Consider the following 11,677-nt stretch of genomic DNA (forward strand, 5'->3'; position numbering starts at 1 on the left):
AGCTGCTAGTGTTCTCTAAACAATAGGCTGACCACCCCAGTCCAGAGTCCAGACCTCAGCATCACTGCATGTGTATGGGATTACTTGCAGAACGAACAAAACCAAGTTCTAAGACTGAACTTGTACAAAAAATAATTAATTTTATATTTTTATTTCTATATTTACTAGTCTCTTTTGTCTTTTAACCTCCGTGACCGACTTTGAGCTGCAGTTTATGTGTGTATAAAAGGTGCTTCTTTGGCTTTGTTTTGGTCGCCTCTCACGCCTCTTTCAATCTCCAGAAAATAAGATGAAGCGGCACACATTTGAAACTAATTACTTCTGCAGTAGGAACATGTTCAATTAGCCTTTGGGGTAAGATTTCACAAGCCTCGTGTTGCACACATGCTTGCCGAAAGAGGAAGTAAACTTCCCATCTTACTCAATTTATGCAGATAATTTACCCCCCTAAAAACATAATGAGCAATGGTGGATGGAATAATTATTTCTAATCATGAAATCGTTTAGCCCAGCACGACTTTTCAATCTCCTTGTTTGAGGCGTCTGAGGACTTGGGGATTGGATGTTGTAAGACTTGTGTTTGTCTGAGAAATGGATTCTGTGTCTTTAGCATGATAGGATGTTTGCTCCAGCACGGTGCGTTCTTGGAAAAGGAGGAGGTTTTATGAGATGCTTGTTTGGGTTGTTATTCAAATACGATAAATATTCTGGTCCATCTCACCAAGAACACCGTCTACTATGTATATATCACACTGAAAATAAATAATGTGTTGATGGTGTGTCACTTTTCAAAGAAATCTGCAGGGATATTTTTCCACACCTCCAAAGGTCTGGACTCTGAGGTGGTCAGTCCATTGTTCTGAGAACACCAGCAGCTTCTTTGTTTGATGTGTCTGTCTCCTTTTCTCAGTGAGGGCTTCTCAACAGCTACACATCCTTTCAGACCCATAGCACTGAGTTATCATCTCACAGTGGAAAAATGGACAGAAACACCTGTGGATTTTCTCCTCTCTCTCAAAGATGAAAGCTTTATGTGCTGTTTATGGGAGATTCATGGGAGCGTTGCAAGTTGCAAACCACTGCTGACCAAAAAGAACACAGACTCATCTCACATTTGCCAAAAAACATCTAGACAACCCCCAAGACTTTTGGGATTATACTGATGGGTCCACATTGGAAGACAATGGGTCCCGTTGCATCTGGCGTAAAGCTAACACTGCATTCCACCATACGAACATCATACCGACAGTCAAACATGGTGGTGGTAGTGTGATGGTCTGGGGCTACTTTCCTTCTACAGCACCTGGGCGACTTGTCATAATTAATGGAACCATAAATTCTCAGAAAATCCTGAATAAGAATGTTCACCCATCAGGTCGTGACATAAAGCCCAAGCACAGTAGGTTATGCAGCAGGACAATGATCCAAAACACACAGGCAAGTACCACTCTGTCCTAGCTGTGAGTGGCCAAATCAAAGTCCTGACTTTGTTGAATCCCATTGAGGTACTATGACAAGACCTTAAACGGGCAGTTAACGCTAAAAAACCCTCCAATGAAGCCAAACTAAAACAATTCTGCAAAGAAGAGTGGGCCAGAATTCCTCCACAGCAATGTGAAAGGCTCATTACAAGTTATCGCAAACATTTGATTACAGCTGTTACTGCCAAGGGTGGTACAACGAGTTATTAGGTTTAGATGGGCAATTACTTTTTCACACAGGTGATATAGTTTTGAATAAATCTTTATCTTCAATAAATGCAATGATCATTAAAAAGCTGCATTTGGCGTTTGTTTGTTGTCTTTATCTTATATTAAAATTACTTGGATGATCTGAAAGATTTAAATGTGACAAATAAGCAAAAACAGAAGAAATCAAATACAGTAATGTATATAATAATTTAGTAATTTTATACTATAAACTTGTGAGTGCACATGTCTTCATCACACCCTTCGAAAAATATATGATGTTCAGTATTTGCACAAATTGAATGTCCAAATTAACAATGTGCTTGTTTCCTTCGTGTTCGGACCTTTTTCTGCATGTCTAGAATTGTTTTTAAATGCTGTTTTTCTGTTTGTGTGAGTGCGTGAGAGCTATTGTCACAGAGAGTTTGTGACTGAAAGATCAAAGAGTGTTCATTTGCAACCCAGCAAGCATCTTGATCAGGCGTCTGGTTCCAAACAACATCAAATACGACTCGTACAACAAGCAGAATATTTGAAGACTCTGTTCTGGCAGGCGGTGGTAAATGGCCACACTTTTCTGCTTGTTAAAAAAAGCCATGCATTAACACTTTGCAAGCTGCTGATGGCAAATGAACAGAGGAACTTGAAGCAGTGAAAAATAACCTGAAAGGCCAGAACTTGGGCTGGACAAAATATACCAGTATTCTGATTATGCTGGTACATTTTGCAATTGCAAAACACTTTACATTATCTCAGAAAAATGTTGATAAATCAGTAATAAGGCATGAATAGTAAAGACTAAGAGTTTAACGGACCCTCAACCTACGATTCGATTCATGATACATGCTTCATGATACTTTCACAATTCAAATGAAGAAGAATGACACTAGAACTGGGAGGCAGGAAGAGCGCTGGAGTGAGGTGCTGATTGGCGGTGGTGGACGAAGTACACAAATCATGTACTTGAGTTAAAGTAGAGATACTCAAGGTAAAATATTACTCCAGTAGAAGTCCTCCCTTTAGACCTCCACTTGAATAAAAGTATTTGCCTTCAAATGTACTTAAGTATCGAAAGTAAAAGTACTAAAAGATTAATTATGACTCTAATGTCCTGTTATCATTTTTCTAACAAGACTTCATTAACTCATTTTAAGAGAAAATACTCCAGTGTCACTCTTGATACACCAATCTTTTAATAGAATGTCATTAATTAGTCTGTCATTGATGTCTATTAAAATTATCATAAGCACAAAACACTGAAGGCAAATTAAGCATTAGGGAGAACTGAGTGGCTCTAAAATGACTTTGCAAACAAGCAAAGTTTTAGTTTAAGATTTATTTGCAACTTAGTTACAAGTTTAAGTTGAATAAAAACTAGCTTTAAATACAGGTTCACAAATGAGTTTTCCTTTACTATATTGCATCTGTAGGTCTCTGTTCATAAACATAAACTAGCCAAAACAAATTTATTATAAAATGAAATAGTGTTTGTATAAATTCAGAAAAAAGACACGTCAGTCACAACTGCATATTTGTACATCTTTCTATATTGTGGTCTATTTACACAAAGTTAGCTTAGTTCCATCATTTATGTAGGAATAGGCGCTCCCAAAATTTTACCCTGCTGCACTTACGTTGAACCGTATGCTTGCACTGGGTTGGTATGTCCAACAGGTCAAAACAAGCTCAAAACAAAGTGCGCTGTACCCTGATTGGTGTTCTTGCTTCACGCTTCTTTTGTTTTGACATGTTATGTTTTTATACACACATGAGCCAAAAGGAACGACAGATTTCGCATAATGTAGTCGAGTAAAAAGTAAGATATTTGACTTTGAAATGTAGTGGAGTGAAAGTAAAAAGTCACCCAAAATGGAAATACTTCAGTAAAGTACAGATACACGAAAAAAAATACTTAAGTACAGTAATGAATTACATTTACTTCGTTACTGTCCACCACTGCTGATTGGTGCTAATCATTTGCTAACTTTGATGTTCGAACAATGCAAATTAGATTGCATAATTAATAATATGCCCATTCTCCACAATGCACATTGTCACAGATTTGCATTGTGAAATCACAATGTCATAATGCATTGTTAGGCTGGTTTACACTGTGAAACTTTAACATAACCTTAGTTGCTTGAAACCTAAATGAAACTAATGCACAACAAATTACTTTTCAAGCAATTTCACTGTTACATCTGGATTGTTTAGTGTGAGGTGGTCAGGATGGCAGTCTTTTTCTCGTCTTGATGCTGCGATAAAATCAACCATGTTTAATATTATCATAAATTTTAAGTCTTGGGACATGAAAATAACTGAATGTGTTGCGTGCAACTTTAATTGCTTTGTGTAACAGAAATTATGTTGCACAAAACTCACAACCTGCACCTAGTTGCATGCAAGTTTCAGCACAGAAAGTCAGTCTTACATCCCTAATAAAGACTGGCTACAAATTACAAACACACTCTAATCCTTAGTATGACTGTCAACGAAGCTCTTCAGAATCACATACTCCATGTGGTGACTATAGTTGTGGTCATTACTTTGGAGATCACAAGCAATATGTGAAAATAATGCACAATTATATTAAATAGGTGGATTTTAGTGGGAATAAGTGGACATTGCATTTCATTGCTACTGTGTTTGTATTGTTTGCTTTTCTCATTTCATCCAAACATGCTAATATTGATACCGATGAATGAAAGCTAATAGCCACTAAATAGCATTGTGCAAATTACATTATGCAGGTGACTCCGAACTCCCATCCATCGTTAGCCACATTAGCACGTTTGGTTCCCTTAAGAAACTTTCAATGAATGCCTCTGAGTGTGAAGACCTTTTTTAAAGTTAAAGGACCTTCATGTCATGTAATATGTTCTGTATCAATTAAGGACTTTATACGTTCAAGCCAAGAACCATTTAGGAGCCTTTATACTTCAGAGTTACTGTTGTATTTGGAACAGAAAGCCCAGTCAAAGCTCTTATCCTGCTGAAGATTAAAATGTCATTCGGGACGTCTCATTTGTTTTATTGGGTGACTAACACCTTGCGTGAGAAGGCAGCTGGAGGCCAGAGGTTAGCTCTCATAACAGCATTTCCTTCCTAACACACGCGCTTTCTTTGGAACTCGCCCGTCTCTCCCATGGGGAGTGAAAATCGCCTGATTCGGGCTCATTGTAATTCCGCACAGTCGGCCCTGGCGCCGCCGATTGCTCTGATGTTTGATTCATCCCCCCTCATTATTGTCATGATTGCGTTCTCTGCATGTCACTGGGCCCACTGTGAATGGACGTGATTGGCAAGGCAGAAAACTGGGGATGTGGGGCATGGGGGGGGGGGTGTATGACAGCTGAAGTTTGGAAGGTCGATTGCTTGAATGCTTTCCTTAGGTTGTGATTGTATGCAGCTTTTCTTTGCAATTAGGGATCCCCTTCATACAGTGGTAGATGGTAGGTTTCCTCAACAAGCCTTAATTTAAACACTTGAATTTATGACTCAGCTCATCCGCTCCCTCGCCTTGCGTATCTTCAGCTTGACTTCTTTATTTCAGGCACTTTCAGGAAAGGGTGTCCTTCCTTATTTAAATGTGATTACAATTCAATTTCTAATGACCATTGTAGGTGAGTGCACTTATTGACCACTTTATAAGGAGCACCTACCCCATAACTCCACCTTGCTAGTGCCAATACTGTGCTGAGACTGGTCCATCCATCAAGTAATTGTCAACAGCCATATTGTAGACCTATAAGATAGATGGAGCCAGCAAATGGACCTAGAAGGGAGGTGTTTCTAATAAAGTGGCCAGTGAGTGGATATAGAAGGTAGGTGTTTCTAATAAAATGGCCAGTGAGTAGAAGGGAGGTGTTTCTAATAAAGTGACCAGTGAGTAGAAGCAGAAGGTAGGTGTTTCTAATAAAGTGGTCAGTGAGTGCAAATAGAAGGGAGGTGTTTCTAATAAAGTGACCAGTGAGTAGAAGTAGAAGGTAGGTGTTTCTAGTAAAGTGGTCAGTGAGCGTAAACAGAAGGGAGGTGTTTTAATAAAGTGGCCAGCAAGTGGAAGTAGAAGGGAAGTGTTTCTAATAAAGTGACCAATGAATAGAAGTAGAAGGGAGGTGTTTCTAATAAAGCGGCCAGTGATTTGTTAGGATACATTACCACAATAGTGGACGACAACTCTGATGCAATTGGGTCATTCATCAACCACCTTCACTTGTCCATGCTATATTACAGAGCCTTTAATGTGCATGAGGCCATTAAATGTCCCTTTTGTTTCAGATGGACACGCCAGGTCTAATTTAAATACTGCTCTGTTTTCCTGAAGGAAGTGTGAATAATTGACACACACTGAGCTCCTGTCATATGGCTGTCGTTTACAATAACAGTAGATGTGTAACTGCAACTCTTTAACTAGGCCAATAACTTTCTGTCGTGTCTTTTTCATGACCACATTCATTGTACTCTTATGTATGAAATTTCCTAAACGATTCTTGGCCTGGAAGTAGATTTCTAGGAATTCTAGGAACATTTACATTACATGGATTCTTTGAAATTAAAAAAAAAAAAAACGATCTTCACACACATTGTATTTACAATAATAGTTCTCTCCAGCCAAAAAAAAATACACTACATCTGGCCACGACTTAGTAAGGCATGAGAATGAGATAATTAAGTCGTAGCGACAAATTAGTAAGGCATCTTAAATAAAAACTTCATAATATGTTCATGAATGTTTAAATAAACATTCATGTAACATACGTGCTTTAAATGATACTAATTTGGACTACTAAATAATTTTACTAAGAGAGATTTTTCAAAATAAAAGTCCACATTTCTTATTTTGAAAAATTATTTTTAGTGAAATGCCTAATTTATGGACAGCCAAAATAAAAATCACCTCACTTTCCTCCTTTAGTTATTAAGTGCTTTGACACATTTTGCCTACACTTTGAACTTCCTTTTTTGTTATTTTTTCTCTTCTTTACTCTATATACTCTATCTTCTTTACTCTATATACTCTATCTTCTTCAATTTTTATTGTGCCAAAGGGTTAATTTAACAGTCTATACATTGTTGAGGAAAATATTATTTATTCTAAGATTATTTATTATAAGATTTGGGGTTAAATGCTAGCACTGTTATCCTAAAGATTAATTAGTACTCTGGAGGTTTAATTTTATTTTAAATGTGTTCTTCCTCACATATGGTATTGGAGATGGCGCAATATAGTTGTGCATTGGTCATCCTATGCAGCTAACACTCTTTGAGGTTTAATGTTGCACTGTTACCCCAAGGATTCATAAATTCTGTTTTGCCTTTACCTTAAAAGTGATGGAGGTTAACCAGACTGAAATGCACATTATGTGATCTTTAAACTGCAGTGCAAAGTAGTCTACTTACATTTGTTTGGCTTTCCAGCATCTACAGGGAATGGATGAGTGTTATGGCCCTGTAAAATTCCTTCATACAATTAATCCCACCACCATACTAAGATTCAGTTGAATGACTGTTCATAGCATATTTATAAAGAACTTACTCTCCATGTATTAAACTGACATGCAAAGCGAAACATGCCTGGGTATCAAAGCACTTAACGACCAAAGGGAAAAATCAAGGCCTTTTTTGGCTGTCCAGAAATGAGGCTTTTTACTGAAAATAATATACTTTTTCAAAATAAGGCCTTTTATTTTGAAAAATGTTTCTCGGGTACATGATATGATAGTCCATATTAATGTCATATAAAACATGTATACTTTGTAAATGTTGATTTAAAGATTCATTAACATGTTATGATGTGTTTATGTAAGATGTGTTATTTAATGTTACCAAATTTTCACACTATTTCTAGTTTAAATACAAACACATTCAGCACAAAGGCACCCAAAACTTACCAAGCAGGTTTATTTTTTCCTTTTTCCTAAAAATACATGACATAGGATGCATACATCAAAACCAATTCAGGTAAGAGTAAGTCTGCAACATATGTGAGCATGCAAATTAAAAAGAAAAAAGAAAAAAAATGACATAAGAAACAACTACTGGACACTACAGTCTTAACTTCTGTGGCAAATGTTACATTTTGGACAGCAGCCCTCAGAATGTGCTTAAAGGAATTGAAGACAATTTTAATCATTTGAATAGAGGGGTTCCTCTGCAGGGTTCTATCAAAATCTCCGTATAATCAAATATGCTGAAATTAAACATGCTGGACATCAACAAGATAAGCTCAATTAGACTAAAAAGAAAAGATGTGGGGGGTAGGAAAACATCCAGAATCACAAACAGACTCTTTGTTTATTATGTCATCATAGTATTTTTTTGAAATTCACAAAGGCCAAAGAAAGGAACTTCTTAAAGTTGATTTAGGTGAAACAGCAGGAGCTACACTAAAAACATTGGTCAGTGATGGTCATATAATAATTTCAACTGATTTGTTTTGTCTGCATTTGTCTCTACACAATGTGAAGTGCAACCTCTTGATGTTTTTTTTATGATCTGAATTTGGGTCAATGACATCATATATTTTTCTGTCCATTATTTATCTATTGAATAATTTAATAAACACATTGTGAACACATTTTTGGTGCATCCAAATAAAACACATATTAGGCATATTTGCCCCCCAAAGTCTAAATATGTCAAGTGGTGTGACCATTCAACCACACTGGTTTGGAAGGGTAATTCAAAATAAAAAAATATCTAAATGTTGTGTTCAAAACATTTAAAATCATAACCTGTCGCAAAGTAGGGAAAGTATCATTACAAAACTTTTGCCTGTAAATTCTGATTTCCTCAAACATCTCACAGCACAAGTGATAAGAGAGGACTTTTATTCTGCCATGCTTTTAAGAAAGAGTTGGCAGGGAGTCACGTCATAAAGAAGATCTCAAGTGACCTTCATGGTGCAGTGCCAGAGTCAGAAGCTCCTTCATAAATATTGAAAAAAATATCATTTTTGAGTCATGGTTAGGCTGATGTCAAATGGTGCAACCCCAGGAAACCATGAAAACGTATTAGCATTATAACAGTAATCAATTACTTGAAATAAAAAGGTTATATAAATATATATAGATATATAAATGTAACTTTGAGTGCAAAGACAAAGGTTTAAATGAGAGTCCAAGTACAAAGACTAGTTTCTACACATTTCCAATAGTTGTAAACAACTTTAAAATATGATATTGTTTTTAATAAGTGGTTGCACCACCTGACATTTTCTAAGTGGTAAGATTACCCTGTTTAAAAATGAATTTATACCATTATAAAAGCTATAAAATAAATATCAACAAATTGCATAGATTCTTGCAGATACAAAAATGCACATCATATCCTTTTTTTTAACTTAAGCCATGAAAAAACTCCTAGTTCTTTCTCAAGAAATATATGAAAGTACTATTTGCAGCTGTGTAGCTCTGCATGACTATAAGACTCCTTGTCTTTTATAGCTCACTAATTCGCTTATTTCACCAGAAAAAGGTATGCATGACTGATATCATGTCTAGTGCAAGTTGATCAGCCCGAGAAGTAGTCCTGCGTCATTAAACATGCAGATAGAATTGCATTGATTTGAAACATTTTCAAGTTTCAGGCATGAGTTTCAGAGAGGCTGTGACCCAGTTTTAATGCCAAGTGTGGAATTAAGAGAGGTTCAAAGCAGCCTCTCTTCGATTTGGCGCATGAAAACTGGCATGAGAAAATATATTAAGTTTAATGTTGAACGGCTGAACTTTACAGACGTCAGAAAGAGACATGTCTGTACTCACTGGATAATTTAAGCGGCAGAGAATCAAAAAAAAAAAAGCATACACGAGTAAAAGTACTGCTATGTGAATCAAATAATAACTGAAGCAGAAGTATAGCCTAGCAAAAAATCAGTAAAAAAACTAATATCAGGTCCAAAAACTCCTCCCTTTCGAACTGCAGTGGAACTTCTGAAGTTTGCTAGGTTCTATTCTTCTCCCATTGGGCTAAAATGCTAATGCTAAGCTCCAGAGTGAAAGGCCTGAGTAACGGAAATGCAGTCCAGGAGCTGAACCAAAAGAACAGAAGGAATTAAACCTTGAAAAATGAGAAACTAAGTGTTAATATAATGTAACGTAATGAGTCAGAAGTATATGACTTTCCTTACATATGCTTAGTCGAAGTAAAAGTATTAGCATTAGTATTTAGCAAGTATTAGCAATACTCAGTGATGTACAAATCCTTCAAAACATATGTTTAGGTACATGTAGGCCTAACTGAATAAACAGAACTAGCTTCTACCCCTCTCTGATGTGGAAGATGGAGACTGAAGGGGTGAAGTGGGCAGGGGTGGCGAGTTTTGGGCTAGCGTTTTGGAATTAGCTGCTCTCTCTCACTCTTGAAACTCTAAAAGAGCAATGGATGCCATTTTGTTTGCACCTGCCAAAACTGAAACCACTCCAAAATGTCTGGCCAGGCATTCAGAGGCTACAGCAGACTGGATATTAGCATTCTGTGCAGAGCTGAAGACAGATAAACTGGGCTAGTGTGCTTCCAAACAAAGCTAGCATAGTGTGCTTATAGGCTACGGACATATCAAACCACCCAACTGCTCTACGTAAAACAGACAGAAATGAATACAAAATCACATACAGTATGTTAAATCAGTTCACTAACTGTGAATGTTAGTCGTTTAGCATCAAAGCTACCTTAGTCATTTACATCACAGCTGTCCTCCTAAGGAGATGACCACTTCTGAAATACACATTTTATGGTTACACTTTAACAAATGGCAGGATTTTTGAGGCTACATGAATCGTTAACTTCCATGAACCTACATAAACATTTATAAAGTTTATTTACAACAAGTGTTTGTTGTCATAAGGGTGTTATGAGCACTGATGCTTTTTGGAATAAGCCTTTATGAAAGCTTATATAGGTTAATATCATGAAAGGCCTAAGTAGATGACATCCTTCAGTGAAGTGTTACCCATTAATATCACCACTGCTGTAACAGAATCTTGAAACTCCAAAGTAGCAACTTTACAAGAGAACTTTTTAAATGACATTAATTTACTTAGAGTTTGGTTATTTTGTTGTTTTTATTAGTCCATGCATCACAAGGTTTTCAGACAATGATGTGACATAAAAACTGAAAAAACATAGAGTTACAAGGCTTTTGATATGACAGCGATGAATCTGTCTTAATTATACATCAGCATGAGAACCACTCCAGGTACAAATGGTCTGCATATGTACAGCAATATAATACAAAACACACCTTTAAAGAAGAACTTCGTTCACTCGCCTTGATTGCTCTGTTTGATATCAGGATGACATTTGCTTAAGAAACCCAACCAAGGCAATTTAAAAAAAAAGATTCCCCATTCAGCAAGTTTCACGTTAAGCAGGTGTGCACAAGTCAAGGTTGCCATGTCAGTGACAGTATTTTACTCAGCTGTGCAACCAAAACTCATGTTTATAGCCCCAATTTATGTATCAGTAGCAGAACACTGTTAAAACTAAAAAAAACACTTTGCTTGAATTCTGCTATATAACACTGACATAAGCATGCCATGAACATGTCATGGCAGATGTCACATGCAGATTCAATGGAGACAAAAGGCAAAGTTAGCTTTAGGAGTGTAGCAACTTCTTGTTTTTATTCCCTTCTTTTTGCATTTCACTGTGATTCTCTGATGAGCTTTGATTTTCTCAACACCCTGAAAATCACACCAAAAAACCTCCTCTTCATAATGTAGATTATCACTTAATTGCTTTGTTCATACTAGTCCTCACACAGTTGCGTCATCATGTAGTAACATGGAACAGTCCATTATAACCATGATGGGTCAGGGTGGGGCTGCATTGAAATAAATCATTTTAAAATGTATATATATTTTAGAGTAGGCTATTTAACAACATGTACATGTACAAATCTAAAGCCCTATTTGAGTTGGATTAATTTTATGTGTGGAGGTTCTATAATTTAACCCCTTAAAATCCCAGGCTTATTACATACTAAGGCT

The sequence above is a fragment of the Colossoma macropomum genome, unplaced genomic scaffold, assembly GCF_904425465.1.
Source record: "Colossoma macropomum unplaced genomic scaffold, Colossoma_macropomum, whole genome shotgun sequence".
Taxonomy (NCBI): domain Eukaryota; kingdom Metazoa; phylum Chordata; class Actinopteri; order Characiformes; family Serrasalmidae; genus Colossoma; species Colossoma macropomum.